The 27406-nt window shown below is 61.9% G+C and overlaps 1 protein-coding gene across 1 annotated transcript in view; it reads left to right on the top strand.

Annotated features, from left to right (window-relative positions):
- The window catches only part of ADGRB2 (adhesion G protein-coupled receptor B2), a 94681-nt gene that overhangs the window by 4250 nt on the left and 63025 nt on the right, over positions 1 to 27406 (top strand).

The raw sequence follows: 27406 nt of genomic DNA, 5'->3' as shown, positions 1-27406 counted from the left end.
AGGGAAGCGTTCATGCAGATGCAGCAGGTTGTTGACGTGCGGTTCCCCGAGCTGCTCAGCCCCGCTGCCTGCCAGCTTCGGGTAGCAGAGCAAAGCCCCAGGGGTGCGGGCGAGCCTCCTGCTATTCTGGGAGCGATGCTGGGATCGACGCGTTCCCGCAGAACGCTTCAGCCCCACCACTCGGCGTTTGGCAGGGAGGGGAGCATCTGGGAGATCTGTCGCTACTTCTGATGCGTGCTTTTTTGTTGCCCGGGGGAAGTGGGGCACGCAGCGGGTCTCCTGCTGTCGGATCAGGCGCGGGGGGGATGAAACGCAGATCGGACTCCTGGGCTGCCTGGAGGTGGGGGGGCCGGAGCCTTGGAGGAGCAGCGGGGGTGTGTTGTGTGCGGGGCACCTGCTGCGTGACCCCTGCAGGAACAGCTCGGCCTGGTGCTTACAGGACAGATCTCCTGCCTCCTCTCCTCCCTGTACACTGAAAACAAGACGAGCGGTAGTGAAATGGTGTCAAATCTGCAGGAAGAGCTACAAAACGCACAACTTTATGATAATCACAGTGGCTGTTTGCAACTATTTCATCTGTTACCACCCTTATCTGGTTGCGCTGCTTGGGACGGGGGCCCTGGCTCACGGGCAGGCTTTTGGGGCGTTCCTCGGTGTGTGGCACTCATTCGTATTCGCGGTGTCTTTGCAACCGGGATTCAAAGTCGGGCCTGATCTTGCGGCCATGGAGCGGGGCAAGAAAAAAAGATTCCATTAAAAAAAAAAAAAAATGTTGTCAAGGAAACTGCTTTCACAGTACCACTCCGCGCAGCCAATAAGGCACAAAGAAAAGTCTCCCCACAGCAGAGCTGCGTGCAGCACGGGGTAGGCTCCACAAACGTAATTGAGACAGCAGGAATTCGGTGCTAACTACAAAGCCGTGTTTTGATTACCGTGTGGACTCCATCCCAACCTACCGTAGTTATTCTTTGTACCTTCGTTAATGAGCCAGTCTTGCCTTCCTTTCTGTAAAACTAGCCAGAAATTTTAAATAGGAGAGGGGTCAGGAGGAAGGTGTCAGAAATTACAGCAGACCTGCTCTTGGTAGCAGTATCCTTCCTGCAAGGATAATTACTTAAAGCAAGACGAATGCTCTGCATTTCAGTTAACTCCTCTCCAGCCCGCGTTAAATCCATTACAGGATGCCTCGCGTTTGACATTCGTGTCTTTGTCCTTAATGATGACAGTAAATTTAAACACCCTAGGAGGGCTGCAGATAGCTGCCAAGCCTCAGAAAGCCACCGCTGCTGCGACTGCTCCGACGTCGCCCCACGGCTGAGGCCACCGGAGCTGCTTTGGGAGTAACGAGAGCGCTGGTGTCTCCCACACACTCGCAGCGGAGGTGAAAGCCGCGCTCGCACAAGCGAGATGTGACGCTGATAACCCGCGGTTGCTTCCTGGTTACTAGGTAATAGCACTGTCCCAGGTGAATCCTTCGTGTTTGCAAAGGAAATTTATCACCCGGCTTTCCAGTCTGCGTTCTGCGGAGCTGAATCCAAGCCTTCCGTTTATTTCGGGACTTCAGTGAGAAATCAAAGCGGGGTTGCCAAACGGCAGCAGGATTAAACTGTTTGCCTCTGCTTGAAAATGGCTTTAAATGAATTCTGGTGCTCACAGAATCGAGTCCTTCAGTGATAGCTGAGACGGGAGGCGGTTCTGGGCTCGCTGTTCTCTGCCTTCCCCTGCCCCACATCTGTGTAATAACTGACACAGCCCCCCGGTGCCTCTCAGTGCAGACCTGCATTAAGCTCTTCCAGGACTGAAGTCCAGGACAGCTCTGCAGTTCTGCCAGCTCGTCCCTCGACCCGTCACTGCTGGGGATGCTGCCCTGGTGCCCCGAGCTCGGCTCCCTGCGGTGGCCCCGGCGTCCGCCTCCCGCGAGTTTTGCCCCTGGCTGCTACAGTGCCCGGGGGGCAAGGAGGAAGCTTTGCTGTCAGTCTAGGCTGCTGTCACTCCTAAACAAAGCAGCTCACCAAGCCAGGCCTGCGGGGCTGGGAGATGAAATGCCACCTTTCCCCCGGCTCTCATGTTTATGTATATATGCTGCACACACTCCTTTTATTCCACCTGTTTGATGATAATGGGTGTTGGGGATGGAGCAGCTGCTAAAGTGGCACACGGGGCGGATCAAATCAGCAGGTGACATTTTTCACTGGGTTTATCTTTGCGAACAAGCTGGGCCTGCAATAAACTGGCTGCTCCTTCATTTACTGGAGGACAAAGCTGCCATTATTCAGGGGCAGAAGAAAGCGAAACCCCAGGAGATGAGCCGAGTGCGTGCGTGATATCCCTGTCTGGCTGTGTGCAGGCATTAATGCAAGAACTCAAGGTCAAAGGCTACCCAGCTCGGAGAGGCAGAGGCAGAAGGGGCCTCCAGAAAGAAGAATGGTTTATTTCTTTATCTCATGGAGTCATGTATCAATTATCCATGGCGTCTGAAAGCTGAGGAAGGGAACAGATTTTCTGCTCTTTCAGAGTTTTTTGCACGTTCCGTTCATTTTCTGGGCAGCGGATTCAAACTGTGCGTGGCTCTGAGGCAGGAGTCTGAAAGCAGAGGCACGATGTAGCCTGCGAGGGGAAAACCCGAAGGGCAACAGCTTTCCTCTCGGTCTCAGATGGTCCTTCTGTCTTTCATGAGGCAAATTGTGCTGATAATGTGAATTAGGGAAATGTGCTGTACTCCGTTCTAGGGGGATTGCTGAGAAAATGAAGAAGAAATTGCCGGTCCTGTGTGACAAAATCGTGGCAGGGCTCAAAAATCAGCCCAGCTCCAATCTGTGAGCTTTAAAAACCAATTTCCTTAAACTTCTGTGATTAAGAACCCAAAAGCAAACCTGCTCATCTCCGCCGCAGTGTCGTGCTGTGCCGTGACCAGCTGTCAGCCTCCTGACACCAAGCTGCTGCCCAGCTGCCTCGGAGCTCCCGGGGTTTGCAGCCTGCGGAGCACGGCTGTCCTGCCGAGCAGGGGGAGCTCAGGGCTTGCAGAGAGATGCTCCTGCACCTCCTTTTGGATAAACGTGGGTGAGACCTTGCTCAGCACCATCTAGCAAACCAGCGCCGTGGCCAAATGCGTGCCCAGCAGGAGGGCGTAGCTGCAGGGGTTTGAATGCTCAGCGTTTCTGCTGAGCAGAGCAAGCGCTGAGCGTTCGTCTCCGCCTCGATTTCCAGGGGAGGCCCCGCTGTCTGTTGTGCTACCAGGCAGAGGGGGGTCCTGGGGGGTACAAACGGGTCTGGGCTTCGTCACCTCGCGCCCAGGCAGGGCTCTGCTCGCTCAGCGGGGTCGGGGGCAGCTCTCCCTGCGGCAGCAGCGCTCGCTGGTTCAGAAACCTGGGGGATGGAGAAATCCGGCCCCGACCAGGGGAGGCTCCAAGGGGTACCTGGCAGTTCCCACGGTCCTGGCCTCTGGGATAGCACGGGGCTGTCTTCCACCTTCAGGCCGATTGAAATCAGCTCCTTGTTTTGGGGAGAAAACACGTTCTGTTGCCTGGTGGCCTCAGCGATGAGCTGATTAGAGGAAGCAGTTGCTGCAGCATGAAAGAAATGCCTCTCAGCTAGACAGCGAGTGGGTTTGTTTTACCGTCTCTGCGATCCGCGGGCGTGCTGCCTGCCTCGGCAGATCAAGGCACCAGAAAGCACTCCAGCAGATTTCCGCCCTGCCTCCTCTGAGCACCCGCCCCTGCTCCATCCAGCTCGGAGCTCTGCAAACGCCGTCGCTGGAAGCCGCTCGCGGGGAGCTGCCCCTTCCCTCCCAAGCACCGGCGCTCGGGGGGTGGGCACGGGGTGGGCGCAGAGCTGCTCGTGTCCTTTACCCCGCGCCTTGTTCTCCTCCGTGGCCTCGGCACAAGCCCCGTTTCTGAAAGGAAGCCAAATGGGAGTGACTCGGGTCTGGGTGAGGACGGGCAGCCCCAGGGGGCAGTGACTGCGGCATCCCAGCGCTGCAGGAGGGAGGTGGGCACCTTCCTGTGGTGCTGCCGGCCGGCAGAGCCCCGGTGCCAGGTGGTGGCCGTGGTTTCTTCTGGCAGCTGCGAGGCGGAGGGAGGAATATCTCGGCCTTTTCCCAGCGAGCTCTGGCTGTCTGCACCGGCTGCTGCTGCCCACTGAGGCCCCACCTTTGGTTTTCTGGTTTCCTGCAAAACACGGGAGCCCGCTCAGGTCATCCTGCTGCCAGTCTGGGCTTTGATGTGGGACCCGTAGCCGTCCCTCCTCCTGCTTTGAAAGGACACAAATCGCTGCCCTCAGCGCTTCCCAAAGCCTGGGATACCCAACCTGTTTCTCGGGACACGGCTCTGCGTGCACCAGCTACACCCTCCTGTGCTGCTTCCCGACCTTCCTCTTCCCCCAGATTTTCTCTTGGCTCCTCCTTGGGAGGCACTGCCTGCCCCTGCCTGCCCCGTGCTTTGTAACTGGGGGAGTTTTCAGCCCCGAGAGGGGCCCCTGCTCCCGTGCTGGGCACGTCCTTAAGGCGAGCAAACGCTCCCTGCGGCTCCGTCCCATCTCCCGGGAGCTGTCTGCAGCTCCCGCTGCGGTGCCCTTGCTGTCTGCCTGCTGGGGCTGTCCTTCATCCAGTTAGCAATTTTTGACGAGGAGGATAAACGCGGCCTCTTAGAGATCAGCCTCATATTGAAAATGCAATAACACAGAAAGCAATTGCAGTTTGAGTCAGCCTTTGAGGGCTTCTGTCTGCGGCGCTTAATGCAGCGGGGAACGTCTCGCTAATTGATGGAGCTCTCTGCCGCTCCGCAGCACCGATATCTGATCAATACGGGGTAGAAAGGGAGCAGCGTTAAATCTGCCCCTCCTCGGGACCTCCCACGACAAGGGGAAGAAATGGATTTGCAGCCTTGTGATTTCCCAGCCGGCGATTGGCAGGGTGCTTTGTGCACGGGGCTCTGAGCGCTGCCTCTGAACGCCGTCCCATCGCCGCCCTTCCATCATCATGTCCTATCGCCACGCTTCATAAAACCTGGATTATAAACTCCAGTCTCCCTCCCGTTCGCCGTGTAGCTGAGGCAGAAAACAGATGAGAATGGCTGTCAGAGCTAAAGGCTGAGGGAATTTCTCCTGCTCACGTGGAAGCCGGCGCTGCCTCTCCAGTGAGAAGGGGCAATAAAACACCAGGGGTGTCGATCTAACGCGGGTTTCGCATTTGGTGCGAGACAAAGAAGGGATTTTAGATGGATGCCTTGGCAGGAAACGATCCGTATTCCCTTGACAAGGGGGTTTCAAGGGCAAGCGCCGACGCCGAGGACAGTGACCTCCTAAATCTTGGCTATAACATCTCAAACACGTGCAGCCCTCGGCTTCCCTGCGCGGTCTGTGCGCGGCACACCTCCGCGCCTGGCTCGGCTCCGTGCCTGTGGGGCTCCACGGCCCACTCCCATGGCATCCATCCGCCCTTCCCTGCGCACCGAGATCCTCGCGGGGTGGCCCCAGAGCTGAACGTTGCTGCAGCTAGAGGCGAGGTTTCGAGGTCTCCCTCCCATTTTGCCGGGCTGCTGACTTCTCCGGGCCTTGATCTCTGTAAATCTCCCCTGGCGAGCCGCAGGAGACGTGCTGCGGATCAAAGGTGTGTTAGCTTGGCTGCCTTTGTTGCCCTTAGCCTCGGAGTGTAATTAGAAATGTAATCCATCCCCCGTCGGCCGGGTGACATCGCAGCCTGTCTGAACGCTGCAGCTCTGTTCTGCGATTGCCAGCGGCACGGCCGCTGCTCCCGGTTCAGCTGCAGCCCGACTTCCCCAGCTGCTGCCGGCCTCGCGCAGCCTCTCTGCGGTCCCGGGGGAGGGACAGGACACCATTTTTCACCCGGCTGAGCGTGACAGCCAGACCCTCCGAGGTCTCTGGGTGTCCCTTAGCGGGATGCTTTCGCCAAGAGGAGCGAGGCGGGTGTAGGGGTGGCAGAGCCCAGCGTCCATTCGTAACTTTCCTTCTCCGTCGTGGCCCCAAGTGGTGTTGAGCGGAGAGGTTTGGGGGCTCAGACACCCTCAGTTTTAATGCTGGATTTATCTTCAGTGTTCAGCTGAGTTGTTGCCGTCTGGTTGAGCCCCAGCCTCGCCTCGCCAAGAACAAACAGCACGTTCCCCTTGGGTCGTGCCCTCCAATGCCTTTGGGATTTATCCTGGCAGTGCTTGGGCACCGTCGGAGCCCCAGGGGGCCGGAGGTGAGGGCACGCGGCTGCCAGGAGCTTGGGCCCCGGTAGGCTCCTCTGCAAATCACTCGCAAAAACCCCACGGGGGTGAAACCTGAGGTTTTTATTAGGTTCTGCCTGCTTTTCCGGGAAGGGCTCTGCCCGAGCGTGCGCCGAGGCAGCAGTAAAAGGGGACTTTCACCTCTGGAGCTGTTCCTGAGGCCAGGGAGCCCGGCTGGCTGCACCGTCCTGGGAGCCTCAGCTCTGGGCGGGGGAGGCCAGCAGGGGAGGCCCCGTTTCTGTGCTCCTGTTTCCCTACTGACTCCTAAAACCCTGTTTAAAAACTCTGGGGCGTTTCTCAAGTCACACAGTATTCAGAGAACGTGCTGGAGGGGCCGTCAGTCTGCAGGCGCGGTGGGAGCACATGCTGGAGAGCTTCGGAAGCGAGGGGAGGTGGTCTGCGTGGAAAGGGTCCCTGGCACCGCAACACAGAGCTTAAGAAAAAAATAAAATCTGCAATTTGTTTAGCTGTTTCCTACCCAGTTTTCTCACATTCCTAGAACTGACTCATAAACCTGCTGCTCTGCATTTCTGCCGTGCAGCCGGAGGGCCCAGCTCACGTGGTGCTGGGTGTCTGCAGCTCTGCAGCCTGCGGGCTGCTGCGGAGCACAGGGGAGCGCTCGCCAGCAAGTGCTCTGCACCTTGCAGGATTAATCCCAGGGACCCCTGCATCTGTAGGAAAGTTTTCTTTTTTTTTTATTTTTTTACTCGGAGACAGCTGATTGCCATTTAATTAACAACAGCTAGCGTGTTTGTTGAGCATTTGGGAAGTGTCCAGACAAGCTTTGTTCCAGGATGCTGCTCTCTGTGGCTTACCCAGGGCTCAGGCGAGTTGTTAATGGGGAGTCAGACACTGCCCTGGCTACGTGTGTGCGCTGCGCTCCCTCGGTAGCAGCAGAAAATATGCTTTGAAAGTTGGCCTGGATAATCTATAAATACAGAGGGAGCTTCAGCGGGGTCAGAAACAAATCCGTGACATTTTGCATCAGCGGGGAGAAAACAAAATTTCATCCAAGGTTTTATTCAATAGAGAAAGCGATAATAAACCTTCCTTCCTCCAACCAGCCCGTTGCTGTGGCAACCCGCAGCCGTGCCGGGATGCAGGGATGGATGCGGAGCGGTGCTGCGAGGAGGAGCGCGGAACCTGAGGGTGAATTTCGGGGCTGGCTCAGCCCGGGGAAGGGCAGGTGGAGGGCCGGGGTTAGGCTTCGGCGCGGCGGAGCTGGGTGCTCTAGGGTGAGCTCGTCCCGTGGTGGCTGAGTAGCTCTTTCCCCCTTCAGTGGCTGTCACCGCACGTGTCCCGTCCTGGCGGCGAAGGGGAAGACCCTCGTGCCCTGCTCTGCCGCCTCCCGCCTTGGCGCAGTGACCAGCGGGGTCTGTGGGCTGCTCTGGGCCCCAGTTCGCAGCCGAATGCTCAGGATCCAGGAGTTAGAGACCTGCCGGTGGGCCTTGAGGTTAAAAATTCAGATTATAACCTCTGTGCCCTTCCTGTGCAGGGAAGAAGAGGGTCCTTCGGTTGGTGCATCACAAGCATGCAGCCCGTGCTGTGGATCAGCGATGTTGGTTTCTGCTGCTTGCTGCCTATTGATTTTTTTCCCCGCTCAGGAAGAGGGCACGTGTTAAACCCCCCGGTCTGTCCTCAGGGGGCTGCCTGCAGGGACGGGGACACCGGGCTGCTGTCCGTGCCCGTCACCTGCCTGCTGCGGCGCTTTGTGTCGGCACAGCGCGCGCAGGGAGGCCGCGGGAGGAGGTGTCTGCGGGCTTCGGGACAGAAAATAAAAGCTGCGAGTCGAGCGGGCTGAATTCCTGCCTCGCAGGTGGAAATTGTCGATCCGCCGTCTCCCAGGGGCGTGCTGATGAAAGCGGCAGACTTTCTCGGTCATTATTTCATAGCCTGCAGGCCTCCTTGTGACAGCGATCGTCCCCGTGCCGGTGTCCTTGGTGGTCATTTGTTAGGGGAAAGGAAATCTCTGTGCTCCCCGGAGCGCGCTGGGGAAGTGCTTTGCAGAGCGGCTGCTTTATCTCCTGCAGAGGCAGGCGCTGTCATTTAGCCAGAGTCAGGAGGGAGAGCAGATGGTGACCTGTTTTTGCCAGTGAGTGAAAGAATGAGGTTGGAAAGGCACCGTGGAAGTGAGGACACGGGGAAGAGGCTGCCGGGCAGTGCCGTAGGTAAACAAGGCTTCGTTTGAGCCGGCCCCAGCGCGAGGTTTGAGCCCTGCCTCGTCCCGTGCCTGGGGAGGAAGATGTGCCCGTGGCGAGGAGGCGACGGCTGCAAACACAGATCTCTGCGGTCCTTGGTTTTAACCTGTGACGTTACTTTCTGTCTCTAAAAGATGTGTGTGGTAGGATGGGAAGAGCTTGTCCATCGGGTGTCCGATCGTCCCCGCCACGAAGTCTGGAAGGAGCCACCCTGCCCTCGGTAGAGCCCCCGGTCATGCTCCAGCCTCATCCCCTGTAGGGATTTGTTGCGAGCAGGAGGGATGAGGGGATTTTTCCCTTTGTTTTCCTGCGTGCTGCTAACTATTGTAAGATGATTCACTGTTATGCATGTAAACATATGCTTCTTCTCGGAGTGTTGCTGATTTCTTGGCTTCAGCAGCTTCTTCTGGGAGTTCGGCCACGTTTGGTTCGTGTAGAGCGAACAAGCGCTGTTAATGCCTATCGCTTTGGGGGGGGTTCTGCTACGGGGGAGTTGCGGGTTGCAGTTTGGTCCCTGCTCAGCATTCATCTCCTGCTTTGAAGACAGCTTCATCGCCGGCAGTTTCTGCTCCTGCAGAAGGCGCCTGAGGCAGAGCGAGTTGCCCCTAGCAGGAGGATTCACAAGTCACCTGAGATCCAGGGCCGGGAGGCGCTGGATGAGTTACCATGGTGAAGGATTTGCTGGTGTTTGAAGCACTTGCAGTACTTTGTCGCTCGCGGTGAGATGATCCGCAGCGGAGAGAACCGGAGGGGAGAGGAAAGGCACGGCCGTCCCTTCCCAGAGGGGATTAGGAAATAAGGGAGAAGGGATTTGGAGGGCTGATAAACGAACCCTGTGCCTCATGATGGTTCATCCGAGTCTGCCTCAGGTCCCAGGTAGATCAGAAGGTTTCCAGGTGCCGGCTCCTGCATGAGAAGGGTGATCGTGATGCCACCGGGGACAAACACTCCTCATCAGCAGAGGAGCTGCTTCCCCATGCCGCTGCGGTCCAGCAGCCAGGGAGCCCCGTGGAAAGCCCAGCTCTGCAGGAACGAGCCTGGCAAGGGGATGCTGTGTGCCCGACGGGGTTTTGGGAGGTATTAGGAGGAAGGAGAGATTGTTTGCAGGTCTGGAGAAGCAGCAAAACAGGCTGGAATGGCCCAACGTGAACTGTGGCTGCGCAGGGAGATGCGATGAGCAAGAGGCTGAGGAGTGTTGCCGTAATTAGGACAGGGGATCCGGGCAGGCGAGTGAGTCACTCGGAGATTAGGTAAATCTCCGCAGGATTATTACTATTATTATAAGGGAAAATCCTGCAGATGTTTGCTCTCAACAGCTTGAGAAGTCACCTTGAAAGGGGAACTTTCCAGGGCACTGACCTTAGGAAGATGCCTCTCGGTGTCGTGGGGGTTTGGGTGCACGGCCATGGCAGGTTTAGGCTGTCGGGTGGCGGAAAGCAGCGACTGAGCGCCCCAGAAGCTTGCGTGGGGCTGGGCTGAATGCAGATGGAGGTGTCCTTTAGATTTCCCTGGGCCCCTTTAGATTTCCATCCCGCATTTTTCTCTCTCGTTAACATCTGCTGCGACACGGGGTCGAGCTGGCGGTGACGCCGTCAGAGTGTCCTTCTCCCTGTAAAAGACTCGAAGCCCTCGGAGCCCACCCCGGTGCTCGGCAGATGGCGCGGCACCCGGGCGGGCGACGTCCTCCAGATGCGGGGTGGGTCCGGGCAGCCCGGCCGTCCTCTGCCGCCTGCCTCGGGTCGTGCTGCTCCCCGCAAGCTGCCGCAGCAGGCTGCTCCGAGCCTCCCGAGGCAGAAATCCCCCCCCCGGGGCTCCCCTTTCTGTCTGTGCAGGGTGGCACCAGCAGCAGCCAGCCATGGAGGAGGCGGTGCTGCCCCGGGGACCCAGCGCGCCTGGGGCACTGCTCCGGGGCTCTCGGGGACACCTCGTACATCCCCGGTGACAACCGTGGGGTGGCTGCAGTAACCCCGGGCAGGACGATCCCTTCCCCTTGGGTCCGTGGCTGTCCGTGCAGCAGGGGTTGCTCGCAGGGGAGGTGTGGCTGTAAGGCAGGGGGCCGGGGGGAGCCGGGGTTTGTTGCCTTGGGCAGGCTCCCCAGCGGCCGGGAAGCTGGCCGCCAGTGCGAGGCAGCCTCTGGTCCTTCTGGTTGAAATATTAACTTTCGGAGCATGAAATGGTTGTTAATTAGGCAGCAGCACTTGGGCACGCAGCTGTGCGAGGCTGTAGCTCCAAGACATGAGAACTGCCCTGTGTGTTTTTTTTGTTTTTTTTTTTTTGGCAAACGGTCGGGCTCGTCGGTTGCTTTTGATGAACGGGCGTAGGGAAGGAGGGGGTAATTGGATTATGACAATCCTCGCGGTCTCCACAGGAGGGTTGTGCTGTGATGGATTTCGGTGCCTGGATCTACCTTGGAAGAGTGCCGCAGTTCAGGCCGCTGCCGTTTAACCCCTCTCTTTTTCCCAGCCACGTTGTGGATTAACCTGGCTTAGCCTGGTGTAGGCAGGGGAACGAGGACGTGGTGGCCCCGTAACAGCCTCCTGCTCGCTCCCAGCCCTGTGCCGTTTGGGCTGATGGGGTTTGCCGGAAAAATCCCTGAACAGCAGCCGTCGTTCTGGGTCACGACTGCGGTTTGTGAACCAAGACACGCAGCAAAGCTGCGGTTACCCCGCAGGTGGCTTCCCGACAGGGCATCTCCGACAGCGACCTGTGCGAGGAGGCTGCCGCGGCTGCGGCAAATCACCGGGGCAGTCTGCAGGCAGCCGCTGACCTCTGCTCGCTCTTCCCATCCCTCTGAATTAGCAGGGCCTCGTTAACGCCGCCGCGGCTCCGCCGGCTGAACCTGAGCCGTGCTGGCACTGCCCTCCAGCCGGCAGCGGCTCCGTGCTGTGCGGCTCTCAGCGCCGTGCTGCTGGTGTGGGGCTGCCGAGCTCCTCGGGCACTGATACCTGCAGGACAGGCTGGCACGTCGAGCCGAGGGCTTTTCTGCTGCTGCTTGTGGCTCTGCAGCAGTGTGGGAGGTGAAGAGGGGATTTCTCTGCTGGCTGGTGCCTCGGCCAGGCTCTGAGAGCAAGCTGCAGCCTCTCTGTTCGTTGCCAGCGATAAAGATCCGGCGAGCCGAGTGGTTTCAGCGCCGCTGCCCTGCCCTTGTCCTCTGCCTTCTGCTAGGGAAATGGACATAAAGCGCCGGAGTCCAGCTCCAAGGAGCCCAGGCCTCCACCCGCCACGACATCTGTGTCGGCTCGGACGCTCGCGGGTGCAGCAGGCAGGGCAGAGCGGGGCGGCCGCGCTTATTCGGGCTGTGGGAGGTGGCTCCCCGCGGCACCAGTGCCAGCGCTGCGGTGACAGGGGGTCCCGCACGTCCCCTGGCCGGTGGGTGGGTGACCTGCGCTTTATTTATAATCACACCCCGTAATTCCCCAGGTGGCGGATGAGCAGCAGTCCTGCCCCGAGGTGCAGTGCCTTGGCTCCCTCTAAACGGATTAGACCTTAATCCTAAAGAGAGAAAGCGGTGCTGCTGCGCGGGCAGGTGGAGAGGTGGCAGGAGTCCTCCGGGGCTGGGCTGTGCCACGAAGCTGCTCCTGGCCCCGAGCACTCACCCCCTGCATTTTGCCCTTTGAAGTGTAATTAGAATACACGGGGTGCCCTGAGGTGCTGGGGGAACCCCGCCATGGGACGGGACGTGGCCGTGCAGCCCCGTGCAGCGCTCTCGGACGGGGCGCCCCTGCAGATAAACCTGCCTCGTGTTTGCCACGGACTGCAGCCGCCTCTGGCCGCTGTTACGCAACGCGAGGTTTCCCTGCGCGTGGAATTGTACTTGAGCAGCCTTATAATTTAGCAGAGTGATGATTTTTTTCCTATGCCTTTCCCCGAGCCGTCATCATCCCGGGAGTGTTGCGCTGGCTTTGAAGGCAGCGTCGAGGTAACCGCGGGTCGGCCGCTCGTTGGGCACGGCGCGCCGCTGGGGCCGAGAGCGTGAGCGAGGATGAGGAATGAAGTGTTAATTCCTGGCCGTGCCAGCTCGCTTAAAACAACAGACACGGCGTGGTTAGCCAGGTGAGGCTCTCAGTCCTCCTGTTTACAGCGAGTGCCCTCATTAAACGGCCCCCTCGTGCGCCGCGGGGCCTTTGTGCCGCTAATGAGAGGGCGGCGTGGTTTGCATGGCGTGAGCTGCCCGTCTGCTCCCCCTGTGCTGGGAACGATTTCAGGCAAAAAATGATTTTCTGCTGCTGGCCACATTGACGTGGGGGGAAAAAAAAGGTTTGGGGAAGGCAAAGAGAGATTTTTAATTGGATGCTCGCACTCAGCAATGTCTCCGATAATAGATCTGAAGAGCGCTCTGGCCCCGTGCTCCCGCTCAGAGGATGTTCGGTGCTCAGAGGAGGTTCGTTTTCCTTCTCGTTACTGGGAAGAGGAGCTGAGGTCGTGGGGTTCGCCTTTTGTCGGAGCACGGTGAGGGCGTGCAGAGGAGGCGTCCTCAAAGGCAGCGGCGGTGCCCGGCCGTAGTTGCGGCTCTCTGAAGAACAAAGTCGTATCGAGCCGTGCGCTCCGCGAGGGAAGGTGCAGGAAGGCAGAGCAGCTCGTGGGCGATAATCGCGGGGACCGTGCTGACGGCTTGCATGAAAGCTGTGTGATTGCTGAGCAAAGCCTCGCGTCTGATGCCGCTGTCCTTAACCGCGCAGGCAGCCAGCACCTGTTTGGCGACGGCTGTGCTTCAGGGGAGCCTCTCCGAGCAAGCTCTGCGGTGCAGCCGGCTCCTGCTGCTCGCCCCAGGCATCGGCCGCACTCCAGGGGGGGGTTGCAGTGCCTGGAGCTCCTCCAGAGCCTCTGCTCACCTCTCCCCAGGGGCTCCGGCAACCCGTGGGCTCCGTCTGTGCCACCCCAGCGGCGGCACGTGGTGGGAGCCCTGCTCTGTCCCCAGCCCCAGGTGGGAGCAGGATAACGGGGAGCCCCTCGTGGGGACCCAACCCTGGTGGGACCTCGTGGGCTGGGCAGCCAAGGTCTGGGGGAGGTCCGGCTGCTGCTGACCTGCCTCCCTTGGTGGCACCCGGCTCGCTCTGCAGCACGTTCAGCTGGGACGGGGAGCTGGGACCTCAGCCGGGCTCTGCTCCGAAGGCTTTTGGTGGGGTTCATGCCGGGGAGCTGCACAAGGGCTTCTCCCTTGCCCCTCCTGCTCGGAGGGGCTGCGAAAAGGCTCCCAGCAGTCAGGTTGTGAACGTTTCACTTCCAAGTGTTTGTTTCTCCTCCGAGAAATGCGAAGCATGTGCCCCAGCCCGCAGGAAGGCCACTTAATAAATGTTAGAAGTAAATAATAGAGATTAATAGCAATAGCAGTTTCGGTATCGTGTTGCATACATAGGCCTTGAGTAAATCTGAAGGTTAACAAACAAATAATAGTGATAATCTTGTGTATTTTTGCTCCGTTGGCTTTAAAGGCGGGCTTTTAAGAGGTTCTCTGGAGCAGGCTTTGCCGTGCGGGTGCAGCCAGGAGACTCGTGCTCGTGTGCTGGAGGCTTCCTTCAGAGGGAGCCGTGACGGAGAAGGAGGTGACCGGAGCGCAGGAGGTGACCGGAGCGCAGGAGGCGACCGGAGCTCCCTCAGCACCTGGGGACGTGACCGGTGGCCAACCCACGGCCGGGACTTTCGGAGCCTGCAGCTGCAGATCCTGGAGAGGGGCTGGCGCTGAGTTTGCAGCATCTCTTGGTAAAAGCCACCGTGCACATCAGCGGTGCCCATCAGGGGCTGAGCCTGCCGCTGCTTCCGAGCCCCGGCAGTAAAATCCCTTCAGTGCTCTTGGAGCAGTGAAGGGCATTTGGCATCGGCCGGGGAAGGGCAGGGTAATGCCGCCTGAGTGCTTGGAAAGGGGCTGTGCTTTGTTCCCGGCCTTCCCAAACAGCGGCTCTTGCCACCGACCACAGTGGCTGAAAATTGCTGCTCAGCCACGGCAGTGGTGCCTTATTTTCAGCTGTGGTCAGCCTCAAGTCGCGGCTGAGCTGGGGCGATATGTGTGCGCGCAGAATTAGCTCCATCCACTCATTTAGAGCCAGTTACACAATTAGTGCTGGCACATCACTCGGGGAGGCAAACAACGATCCCCGGCCAGAGCGATGGGCTCGTAACTCCCATGGATTTTCCGATACAGCAGGAGAAACCCTGAAAACAGGAGCTGCTCTCCGAGCGGAGGCTGCAGCGTCGGGCACAGGATCGCCCCTGCCTGTCAGAGCCCCCGTGCCGTGACGTGGGGAGCTCCGGCTGAGCCGGGCTGGCTCCCTGTGCCACCGAGCCCCTGCCTCTGCCAGTTCGTGATGGATAAAACCTCAGCCCCGGCGTTGGCCCAGCACCGGGCAGGGCTCGGAGCGTGCCACGGGTGGCAAAAACCGGGCATCGATCGCGAGCTGGGATGGGGAGCGGCGCCGCAGCTGCCCGGCGCAAAATATGTTCTGGTCACTCTGCTTTTTGCAGCAGCTGCGAAGCATTGACCGTGCCTCCAGGAGGCCCGGAAAATCCGGTGCGCTTCACAAGGTGGAGCCCGTGGCTTTCCTGCGAAGGCACCTCAGGTACCCATTTGGAAACAACACACCGCCGGGAGGAAGGGCTTTCAATCCTAATTGCACCTGGCGTGGGCACAGGTTGAAGGCTCGGCCTTTAGCAGAGGATTTTCGCTGATGGTTTTAGCGCAGAGGCACCGGAGCAGGGGCGGTTTTGCTGAGCTGCGCGACACCATGCAGCCCTGGAGGTCTGAGCTCTGGCACCGAGCACGGGGCGCTTTGCTGCCCTTCGTCGCGCTCGGGGTTGCCTTTTGCTGAAAGGTTGGGGGGGGGTGGAAAAAAAGTCAGGTCTCCCCGGGTGCTTGGGCTGTTCTCAGCATTACTGGTACGGGTGGTTCTCAGAAGCACCTGCCTGGTGCTGAAGGACTCTGGAAGAGCTCAGCCCGAGCCCGTGGGGCTTGAACTGAGAGCGGCCGTGGCAGGAACTCCCCGTTTGGGTCCCCGTGGGGGTGGCGGGGCCGGGCCCCGACCCGCAGCTGGCTGCACGGCGGGGAAGGGTTCAAAATGCCTCGGTGGGGCAAAATGCCACGCGCTGCCCGCTGAGCCACCCGCGGGGAATTCCCTTCCCTTCCCCTGCTCTGCGCAGAGTTTTTTCCTCTCCGCCCGCTGAGCTCTCAGGGCTCTGCGTGCACGGGGTGCCGGCTCCCGAGCGCACGGGTCCTGGGCACCCCAAAACCCTGCCAGCGGTGGGGGGACCGTGGGGCAGGGTGCTGGGGCTGCCCAGGACTGCAGCGAACCCGTGTCTGAGCCCCCCCAAAAAAACGCGCTGCTGGTGCCCGGCTGGCCTCCGCCTGTCCGTCCTCGGGCACCTTCAGCACCAGCAGCACCCCGCCAAGCAAACGCACCCCGCGCGGGCAGGGTGCCCCCGTCCCAGCCTCTCCTGAGCACCCCAAAGGGCTGGCAGGGACCCGAAGTGGGTGCTGGCAGCTCCTGGGCACTGGAGGCTGCGGTGATGGGGAGAACCGTGCCCGAGCGGTGGGGGACGAGGGCAGGGGGACCCCAAGGAGCCTGTGGCCGGCCGCAGCGGTGGCCCCGTGCCACCAGCCCTGGGAACGGCAGCATTTTGCTGCCCTCTAGTGAGGCCCGGCCACCGGGCTCCCTCTGGGGTCCCCGTGGCACCGACGCGTCCCTTTGGGGACCCTGGGGCAGGGGCACGGCCTTTGGGGTCTCCAGGAACATCCCCGTGGGGCGGCGACCCTCGTGGCTGGGCTTTGGGCTTGCTGCCCCGTGTCCTCTGCAGGGCAAAAAGCCCCCAAAGCGGGGGGGGGGTGGGGTTCTGCCCCTTTCCTACAACCCCGTGGGATCCATCCTGCCCCTGGGCTGCGGGGCTTGTCCCCAGGTCGCTAGCCCCTTCCCCCGGGCCCTGCCCTAAACGCCGAGTGCCGAGGAGCCGTTTGCTCCGACGCCTGCCCGGCCAGCTGGTGCTGTGTGTAAATAATACAAATTAATTAGAGGGGAAATCAAAACGCAGCACATTTATAATGAGGCAATCCGCAGGCCCCTGTTATAATTAATTAGGTTAATGGGGGCGCCTGCACCGTGGAAGCGCCGCGCTGCCCTACCGGAGGCTCTCGGGGGGGGCTCGGGGGAGCGTGGCTGGGCGTGCTGAGCACCACTGCCCTGCGGCGTGGATGCGGCTGGGCCCCCCCCGTGCCCAGCCCCTCGCACGGCCCCGGGGCCACTCATCCGCAGCCCGTGGGTCCCAGCCTCCGGCCCCCCCGGTGGGCTTCGGGGGCCCCAGTGCCGGGGCGTGGATCCAGGCATCGGGCACATGGGCAGGCCAGGGCCAGGCGGCGCTGCCCGACGCGGGGGCTCGGCCCCGGGAGGATTTTCCTGGCGGCAGCGGTGGGGCTGCGGGGGGCAGCAGCAGCGTGGCGCGGCGGCGAGCTGCAGCGGTGCCCCGGGGCATGCGGGGTGACCCCCCCCCCCCCCTCGAGCTGCGCTGGGCTTCCCGTTGCCAAAGCCCGGCGCTGGTTGTAGTGCACGTCAGCTCTGGCCGTGTGCGCGCAGAGGGTGGCGGGGGGGCTGAGCGTGGTTTTGCAGCCCAGCACCACGGGGGAGCCCCCAGCAAAGGGCCAAGCGGCCTCGGCTGGCTGGGGGTGCCGCCAGCCCCCCCCGCTGCGGTCCCCAGCTGCCTTCCCCCTTTTTTTCCTCCCTTTTCCCCTTTTTCCACCCGCGCAGGCGGCAGCACCCCCAGCTCTGAGGGCAGGGACGGGCTCAGGTTGGGGCTCGGGGTTTCTCCACCGTCCCGCAGCCCCTGCCCTGCCCCTGGCGCCCCGCAGCAGCCCGCGGGATGGGAGAGGAGCGGGCAGGGCTGCCTGCTCCTGCCTGATGCTCTCCCCACGGACAGGGCCTGGGCAGGTCCCGTTCTGCCGGGGGAGAGACGCGTCCGTCCATCCGCCACGGGCTGCAGGAGGCTGTCGCCGTCCCTGTCACCCGCAGGGCTCCCGGCTGGGCTGGGGGAACAGAGGTGACCTCTGCGACAGGCGCGGGACTGTGCCGCCCCTGCAGAAGGGAGCAGGAGCTGGGCTGGGAGCAGGAGTTCCCCGGGCAGCACCCTGCTGCCAGGCAGGGCCGGGCTGGGGGCGGGGGGGAGCTGGAGCTTATTAACGGCGGCTCTGCCCGGGAGGGCCACAAATGAGCGTGCTAAATGGCCGCCGCCAGTCAGGATTAGGGCAGGCACTTAGAAGGTGCTGTTGGGAAACCTTGCAGGGCTCAGGGCGCTGGGGCGAGCCAGTTTGTCTTTGGCAGCGGTACGAATCCGTCACTGCTCGTCGCTGCCGGGGGCTCTGCGGGGGTGGCGACCCAAAGGGGGGTGGACGCGTGTGTGCACACATGTAGGGGTCTGTACACGCGTCTGGCTGTGCCTGTAAAGGCGTGAGGGCACGGCACGGACACCGCACGCGCGGCTGGCACGTGTGTGCCCAGCCCTGCGTGCATGTGCGTGCCCCTGCCTGCAGAGGAATCCCTCACTGCCACGGCTTTTTCTTTTTCTTAGCATCTGGCCCGAGCATCTCTGCCCTGAGCAGCGAGGCCAGGCCCCAGCCTGAGCCCCCCACCGTGGAAATGGGGGTCTTGGGGGAGCGCGGCGGGGGCTGCGGCACGGCCTCGTGGCGCTGGGCGCCTGCTCCTCCCTCTCTTCTGCTCCCTCTGCCTTCCAAATGATCATCAGGTATTCAGAGAGCTGGGAGCGGAGTAAGCCCTGGGGACACCTTGAATTAAAGGGTAATTGTTCCATATTTCTCGGCTAACTATAAGTAAAATAATAAAAATAACCCCCAGCAAACCTAGCCTTTTGCACCAGCCTGCCAGGAGATTTCAGCACGGGGACTTTATAGTCCAAAACACCATAAAACGGAGCCTAAATTACCTAGCTCTCATTTGAAACAATTACAGGTTTTATCTATGGATATTAAAGGAGATGATTGTTCAGTGTAGTTAAAAAAAAAACAACTCCTTTTTCCTTCTTTTGTAATCCAATCTTCATGGACCTGGGGGGAGCGGCGTGCAGCTGCCCTGCTGGCCTGGCTGGGTTTGGGGAGGGGAACGGGGGGCTCGGGCTGGGAACGTGGCAGGTGAGAGCCGGGGGGGGCCGTGCCCGTGCGCCCCTCGGCCTCTGGGCTGCGTCACCCCGGCCACCGGCACGTGCACCCCTGGCGAGCGTGCCAGGATAAGGCGTAATTCCGCTGAAATTGGGGCACCTCCGGGGAAGCTGCTCTGGGGCTTGGCGCAGGGCTCCGGGGCGCATCCTGGCCCTGCCCCCGGGTTCCAGGCGTGGGATCCGCTGGGTGACCCCAGCCCCGTTGTCCTGGGGGAGAGGAGAGCCGGGACAAAGCCTGCGGGGTTGGGGTGAATCTGGCACGGCCGCCCTGGCTGCGTCCCTGCCGAGGCTGCCCCGGCCCCGCGGTGCCGCGGCTCTAATCCCAGGTAATTGGATTTACGGGGAGCGCTGTATCCAATTACAGAATCCTAATTAACGGACCAAAGTTACAAGTGTGATGTGTCTTGCTTTCAGCAATTATGATTAATTTTGCCAGAATGCACACGCAGACGTTGATTACAGGATCCGCGGGCAAACAGGAGCGGAATGCTGATAATTGAGCCGTCAGCGCGGGCGCCTCGCGGCTCGCGGGGGCGATGGGGAGCGGGGGGACCACGGGGCAGAGCCGGGTCCCCAGCGGGACCTTGGCTCCCCGGGGTGACAGCACCTTCCTGCTGGCCCCAGGAGGGGCATCACCGGTGCCCCAGCCCACGCGCGGGGACCTGGGGCTGCCCCCTTTGTGCAGGGCTGAGCTGGAGCCCCGGGATTCCCGGGGATGCCCTGGCACATCCCCGTGCATCGACACGCTGGCTGTGGGACCAGGAGCTGCATCCCCCTCAGATGCTTCCCTCTCCTGCACCAACGCGGGCCCCTCGCTGGGGTTTGTGGTACTCTTTGCCTTGCCAGGCTCGAGGGGCTCTGCTCAGGGCTGCGTCGCGTTCCCCGGGCAAGGGGCTGGGGAGCACTGGGCTGGGGAACTGCGGCACTGGGCTGGGGAACTGCGGCACGCTGGGCTTTGTCGGGTTTTCTCTCCTTCAGCAAAAAATAACCACCACCCACCGTCCTAAAGCTACGAGAACTTGAGAAATCCGCGTGGCTGCAGTGCTCGGGCGGGCTCCCAGTGCCCATCCCGCGGAAAAGGGCAGCCTGGGCCCCGTGCGCCCTGGCCGGGAGCGCTTCTCCGTGCTGGCCGTGCCTTATCGTCCCCTTGCTATCATCTTGTTCCCAGGCAGCTGTGAGTCCCTGGCTCAGGACATTAATCCTGCGCAAGCCAGAGGCTTATCCAAATAGGGAATCTTCCTCGGTGATTTTTAAACAAAACTTGATAAATCCTTTGCAAAAGAAAAAGGGCTTTCATCTCCAAAGGGCCCATCTCGGGGCTGATGGGCGATAAGCGCTCCAGCGCTGCACATCTTCATTTCCTTCACGTTTTCTCCCCGGGAGCCTGAGCTGAATGCATTTGCTCCGTGCTCTGTTCTCACCATATTTTTCCTGCTGTTGCGGCTCGGTGGGGAGATCCCCGGCCACGGGGTGCTGTGCTGGCGGGCCGTGCTCGGGCCGTGCTGCTGCATTCGCTGGGCCTTGCAGCCGGGTTTTGGTGCTTGGGGACGTGCCGGGGCTTGGGGACGCGCTGAGGAGCAGGGGGGCCTTTGCTGCCCCACGGCTGCTGCCTCGCTTTATCCAAGAGTTTGTTCTTGCCTGGGCTCCGGCGAAGCCCCGGGAGCAGTTTCCACCATGGCTCGTGGCCGCACAACCGGCCTCCGCCTCCTGTTCCCTTCCTCGCCTCCCTCCTCTTCCTCGCCTCCCTCCAAGTCCCAGCTCCTTTGACGCTCGCCTGGGCTTTGATCTCCTCCGGAAAGCCCCTTCCCCACGAGGAGCCGACCGTGGCGCCTCGGCGGAGACTTATTAAAATAGATGAAGAGCTGCCTTTGATCGGCCGCGGTGCTCCGAAGACCTTTCCCCACTGCGAGGCTTCAAGCGAAGCCGTCTGCTTTCATCCCCGCGCCGGCGCGGAGCTGCCGGGGCTGCCGCTCGCCTCCGGGACATGGGGGACACAGGGGACACGGGGTCCTGGCCTGTTGGCAGCCCCGTGGGGCTGGGATGTGGGATGGGGCTCAGCACCAACACGGACGGGGTGCTGGGGTGCCCGGCGGGGACGCCAGGGTGCGGGGACGCACCAGGGAGGAGCTTCGCTGAAAGGTTGGGGAAGGCAGAAAGGAAACGGGAAGGTGAAGATAAAAACAATGCTGGGAAAAAAAGAGGGTTAGCGAGAGAGGAGGAAGCAAGGGTAGCTGCCCCCCTGGGCAAAGAGCTTGTGAGACCTTTAAAGTGACGTGTGTGGATTTGATAAAATGTGAATAATTAATCCCTCCTCCCCCCCCCGGTTTGGGCTCCGTGTGCTCGCTGCTCCGGGGTGCTTTGGGCGCTGAGCTGCTGCTGCGCGGGGCTGATAACGGGGGGGCTCCGCAGTGCGTGGGGTGTGGGGGCACGGGGACGTCCCGGGGGTGTCCCGGGGGTGTCCCGGGGTGAGCAGCCCCGCTCGGAGCCCACCGTGCCCCCACAGTTCAGGGGATGATGGAAAGGAGACGCTGGGACCGTGGGGACAGCGGGGGCCAGGAGCCAGCGCGGTCCGTGGGGAGCGGGGAGGCCGCGTGCCAGGACTCCCCGGGCAAATATTTGCTCAGGCTGTTAAAACGGAGCAAATCCTGCTAATTACAGCTAATCAGCTGCCGGGCGGGCGCAGCCAGCACCCCGTGTGCCACGGCCGTGGTGCCGGCATGCTCGGACGACGCACGGTGGCCGCTGCCCTCCCTGGGGGCACTGGGGGCACCAGGGGCACCCAGCACTGTGGGTGCCGATGGCACCGGCCCTGCTGGGGGAGCAGCAGCACCCAGGACCCCCCGGTGGCAGCCCCAAAACCTCCGGTGCTGCCCACCCAGCCCGGCCCTGGGTGGCAGGGACTGCGCCGGGCCTTGCCGGGCCTGCCTCGCGCCCTGCGCTCAATTAGCGATTCCGCTAACGGTTTGTAATTCAGGCACGACCCTGATTGCATCCGAATGCTACTTTATTTCTTCGCTGCCGCTTGCATTCTGAGCACTAATTATGCCTCTTTGGATGCTAATTGCTTCCCAGCCCTCTGCCGCTGTCTTTCGCGAGCAACATTTATTTTTCACGCGTCCATGTGGTTAAACTAATACAGGCCGGGGGGGGGGGGGGGGGGGGGAGGAGGGAGCTGCGCCCGTCTGAGGCTTTGCTGAGATCGAACATCCCAGGAAGGTGAGCGGGGACGCGCAGCCCCGTGGGACAAGGGGGCGAGGGAAGGGCCCGGCTGCCCTCGGCCCCTCCGGCCCCGCACCGAGCCCCTGCGCCCCCACCGGGGGGCTTTGCCACCAGCTCTGGCTGCTCCCTGCCCGCCGTGGCCCTCAGCGTGGATGGAGACCCCCATGTGGAATGGCCATGGGCACCGGGGGGCCTTCCTCCCCCCGGGTTGGGTCCGCGGTGGGCAGGAGGAGCCCCCAGCACGGGGCTGGAGCAAGCTGCAAGCAGGTTGCAGGGATTTGTCCCCATCGCAGGCGGCAGGTTGGGGACACAGCTACAGCCAAGGCACGAGCCCAAATCCCCTCCTCTGGCCGTTGCTGCCCAGCTCTGTTTGCCTAGCAGCTAATTAAGCAGCAATTAGTCCCCAACAGCACTCCTGCTGCAATCAGGAGGAGCGGAGGGACCGATCCGCTCCCGGCCCCCGCAGCGGGCACCGCGCACGGCACGGAGCCGGGGACACGCGCGGTGCCCGGGGGGCTCGAGGCGGTGCGGGACCCCCCCGCGCCCTGTGCTGGGGCTCGGGGCTCAGCACCACGCTCCCTCTGGCCGCGGCTCCTGACGTGAGCTGTGCCGGGGGCGCTGGGCTGGGCGCGGAGCGGCGGAGACCGGGAGCTCGGGGAGCTCGGAGGCGGCTTTTATTGCCCTCGGTAATGACGGTATCGCTAACGGGTATTTAATTATCTCAGCCACTCTCGTTAATGGCGCTGCGGGGCCGGGAGCTGTGGTGAAGGCGGTGATGACGGCGAGGTGTCGGGCTCTGCAGTCACCCCGCTCCCGCGGGCTGGCCCCGACCCGCTCCGTGCCTCAGTTTCCCCAGGGCCCAGCAGCGCACGGGGGTGTCCGGGCTGCGGGGGCTGCCTGGTGCTGGGGGGCCATAGTTGTGCACCCCTCGCTGCAGCCCCCCTGCGCCTCCAGAGACCCAGACCAGCCTCTCTTTGCCCGGTGAAGCTCCCCCAGCACTGCACAAACCTCATTTAAGGCACGAGGTCAGCTGAGGGTTATCGGTGTGCGGGAGGGGTGCAGCCTCTGGCCAAGGTCACGGCACGCGGCGCTGCGCTTTGGGGGGGCCCTGGGGTCCGCCTGCTTGTCCCCGCCCGCCCCAAGTGCCCCAGGGACGGGACCCACGGGGGAAACATCCCCACTTCCACACCTCTCGGGGCTGCCCGGGGCACGAGGGCTGCAGGTGGCCGGTGTGGGAGGAGCCGCGGGGCAAACCAGCGCCGTGAGCGTCGTGCCTGGTGTTTGATGCACAGTTAATGCCGGGGTACCCGAGCACGGCCCCGCGGCTCCGCAGCGCGGCCGAAGCATCAATATTCATCTGCTCGGGGAGACGGCGCGCACACACCCGGCTGAGTGGCAGCTGTCAATCTCCCAGCCCGGGAGGGATGCGGGCGCCCCGGGCGTTTCTGCTGGGAAGGATGCGCCCGGCGAGGCAGCGCCCGGGCTCTGCGGCTCCAGGACGACGGCTGCAGGGCGCGGGAGGTGCGCGTCGACCCCAGGGCACTGGGATCAGGGCCGCTTTGGGGCTGGGCACTGGGATAGGGGCAGCTTTGGGGCTTGGGGCTGGGCTTGGGGCCGTTTTGGGGCCGGGCACTGGGATTGGGGCTGCTTTGGGGCTGGACACACCGTGGCTTCGTGCCCTGCCGCCAAGGATCCCGCACGCCCCACCAGCGGGGCCCCGTGTGGATGAACCTACAAGTCTCCTGCTCAGGGCTGTATTGACGCAGTCGTGTTTATTTATTTAAAATATTTGGCAGGCGGCAGGGGAGCAGAAGAACGCGGAATCGTATTTGCGGTGGATTCCTGCTGGATGGCCCTGTCACCCCAGCAGCGACTCGCCAATTAAATATCCATCAGTAACAAGGAAAACAAACTGGCGGATCCCTAACGCTCCGCATTAAAACTTAATAATACAGCTAGCACCTGCAGCAAGAGAGGCAAATGAAGAGCAGCACTTGGAGTAACACAGTAAATGGAGGAGGGAGCAATTAACAACCATGAAAAGATGAAGAGAAACAATTAGGAGCGGGGGGGACACAGCCACGGGTGCAGGGGGCTCGGCGGCGCTGTCCCCGGGGACAGGCTCTGCCCTGGAGGCTTCGCCCCTGCTCTGCCCTCCCCCCCCAGGCTGTTTTGGGGGGGTCTCCGAGTCGTTTAGGGGGTGCCCTTTGCAGCCCCTGGGGAGGAGCCCTGCAGGGCTCGGGGGAGAGCTCGCCCTCCTGCTTATTTGTGGGTGAAACATAAAATATTCAGAGCCTGGGGGCTCCGGCCGTGCCGTGCCCCCTGCCTGGGTAACGCTGGGGTGCCCCCAGCACTCATGGGGTGACCCCAGGGGCTCCGGCTCACCGCCGCCACCCCCCCTGGTTCCATCGATCCGGGGTGTGCAGCCCTTGAGTTATCTCTCTGCCTCAAGCCTGGGTCGATACGGGCTCGAGCTGTCCCAGGCAGTGACATTTTTCCTGGGCTCCCCCTGGGCACCAGCCCCGCGTCCTGCTGGGTGCTGCTCTGGGACCCCTACCCCGTGCCCCCCCCCAAGTCCTCGTGGCCCCACCTCGTGAGCCCGGTCCTGGCTTGGCTGCGCCCGAAATGGGTGCATGAAGCTGGGAGAGAGCAGGGGGGAGGCTTTGTCCTGCTGCATCCGCCGGAGCAGGGGCTGGGGCCGTCGCTGCTGCACCACGACCGCGGCTTTGCCTAACCTGCGTCCCCCACGTTGTGGGGGCCAAAGCTGAGGCTTTGAGGGGTCTGCAGGAGGGTCCGGGAGGTGCCCGCAGGACCTCAAGCTCATGGTGCAGCTTGTCCCCAGTCCTGGCACCAGCACGGTGATGCCCCGGGGGCGCGGGGCTGCTGTGCACGGAGCTGGGCGCGGGCACGGCCGCGATCCCCCCGCGGGTCCCTGCAGTGCCGGGCGGAGCAGGCTCCCCATCTTCTGGAGGAATTCGGATTTATTTTTTTAGCTGGTTACGCTGCAGTCCGAAAGGGAAGGCTGGTACCTCTGAATATGCAGGAGAATCCTTCCGAGCAGGCGTTAAGCAGAACGTGAAATGTTTCAGCCGTCACAATAGGGCATTATTGGAGCTGTGCAGGCAGGACATGGATGTTCACTGCTGGTGTGGCCGCAATGAAAGGAATAAAATCGAATCCAAAAAGCTGCCCGAAAGCTCAAAGCCCAACGGCTGCTTCCAAGTCCTGACTTTTTCCATTACAGATATATTTTTGGAAAGCAAAAAAATTCCGTTTTGGGGTATTTTTATCTGCCAGATTAACTAAATCCCCTGAATGTGGAAGAGAAGCAGAGTCCCTGCACGGGCGGCCGGGGGCTGCCCAAATCACCCCGCTCCCTCAGCTTTCGCTCATATTTTTCCCTATTTTTCCCGGATTTTGGCGTTCTGGGGGTGCTGCTGGCAGGGAGCAGGCGTGCGAGGGGCAGGAGCAGGGCTGCCGTCTCCGTGCCCAGTGCCGGGGGCTCCCGGGGGGCTGCGTGGTGCCCTCGGTGCGCCCCAAATCCGAGCGGCATCGGGGCCGCCCCGGCTCCGTGCGCCGGCAGCCGCCTCCTTGCCGGTGACCGGGATTTATGCCAGCGAAACAGGAAGCTGGAGGGAGAGATAAATTAGAATTATTTTTAATAAAATGGGGATCATTTTTAATCATGTTTAAGTTATTTTTCTTTAGCCACTTTGTACAGTGTAGATTTCCCTGAAAAATGGGGAACTTTCATCTCTTGCTGCTTGGAAATTAATTCCTCCCTGACAGCCGTGGTGCTTAATGTAGATAATAACTATTAGTTCTGCCCAGACAGCACACTCCGTCCTGCGGGGCCGGGGCTTTCATTTTTCTCCCCGGATTAGACCGAACCCTCGGGCAGGCAGCGAGGGGCTGGGGGGGGACGTGCTGGGCGGGGGCCTGGGCGCTGCAGGTCCCGTGGTGAGGTCCCTGCGGCTCCTCGGCCCCGGTGGGCTGTGGGTCCCCCTGGGGCACCCCGGGGTGTGGGATTGCGCCGTCCCCTTGCGTTTCGGCAGCAGTGGCAGGGCTCTCCATCAGCGGGCGACGTGACAGACCGAGGGGCCCTCGTCCTATTAAAGGGAGGCTGTAAATACAGAGCTAATGGAGCCTGCACGGCCGGGCCGCCGCTTCCTCGGCGTCTCCCTGGCAGAGCCTGCGGGGTTGGGGTTTGTGAGCGGCTCGGAGGATTTATGGCCGGGACGGGGACGGGGACGTGCTGGAGGGATGCCGCACGCGGGAGCCTGCGCTGTGGGGCTCGGTGGTGGATCTCCGCGTGGTTGGGGTCCGCCTCTAAAATCCGAGGTGGGACAGAGGAGAGAGGGGAGCAGAGGCGGGGGGAAGCTCCGCGCCCCGCCGTGCTGCCGGAGATGGGCTGCAGGGAGCCCAAAATCTGCTCTCCCCATCGGCCCAGCGGGTGCTGGGGGTGTTGGGGGCACTGCTGAGGGTGCAGGAGGTCCTTGCCAGCTCCTCGTCCCCTCTGCTCCAGGTGCCCAGCCCCTTCGTGGGGGTGCAGAGCCGCGCTCGCCCCTCCCGGAGCCGCGCGCCCCCTCCCCGCTCCCCGGCAGCGATAATCTGCCTCCATCAGCCGAAGCCCGCGGGGCTGCAGAAGGAGCTGCTTAAAAGCAGCCCAAAGAAGCCGGCAGCAATTTCCACAAAATGAAGGCTTTCTGCTGCTGTCCCTGCTCCGTGGCGTCCTCCCCTTGCTGCCTTCTTTGGGTGAGACGTGGCTGGTGAGCGCCGCGGCTCTTTCCTCTACCGCTGCCTCTCGCGGACCTCGAGGGGCGCCCTGAGCTCCCCGAGGAGCTGGGGGTGGCCGTGGTCTGGCCCAGCCCGGGGCTGATGCTGCGTTCCCCGTCCCTGCCCTGCTCCAGGGGCATCGCCTTTGGTCGGGCACTGCCCGTGCTGGGGGTCGGCAGGCCCAGTGCTGCCGGCAGCGGCGGCTCGCTCGGCTCCATCCCAGCACCCGACCTCCCGCAGCGCTCCCGCTCCTGTCCCTGCAGGCTGTGCCCCCCCCCCCAGGCCTCGTTCTGCTGCTGGAGGAAGGGGTCAGAGCCCTTCCCGCGGGGAGCGGCGCTGGGCTGGGCAGGATAAGCTGCCAGCTTGCCAGGTAATGCGATAGGAAGGGCGCTGCGAGCGGCGAGGCAGATCAGAGCTCAGCGCCCCGTCCTTCCTGCCCGTCTCAGCGCGCGGCCGTGCGGGGACCAGGCTGATTTTCGCAGCGCTGGCCAACCCCCAGGCGCTGCCCGTGTGCGTTTGTTACAGCAACAATTACTGCCTCGGCGCTGACATGCAGATCACAGCAGCTTTGATCCGGGCTGCTTTTCTTTTTGCTGCAATTTCATATTCATTAGCTGGACCATTTCCTTACTTACAACAGTGGAAAGCACACTCGGACCCCTGTTGAAACGCTGGTTTTCACCCAAAGGGCTGCTCTCTTCGAGCAATGGCACCTGGGGGGGGTGAGGTACCCTTTGGTCCTCCCTTGAGATGGGGCCAGGGGGCTGCGAACATCTCCGGGCTGGCAGCGGGGTGACCCCAAGGCTCGGGGTGCTCTCGTTGGTCTCTTAATTCAGGGTTGCA

Source organism: Anser anser, assembly GCF_964211835.1.
Source record: "Anser anser genome assembly, chromosome: 24".
Classification (NCBI taxonomy): Eukaryota; Metazoa; Chordata; class Aves; order Anseriformes; family Anatidae; genus Anser; species Anser anser.
Note: the sequence above shows the minus strand (reverse complement) of the source record. Positions and strands in the feature narration are given on the sequence as shown.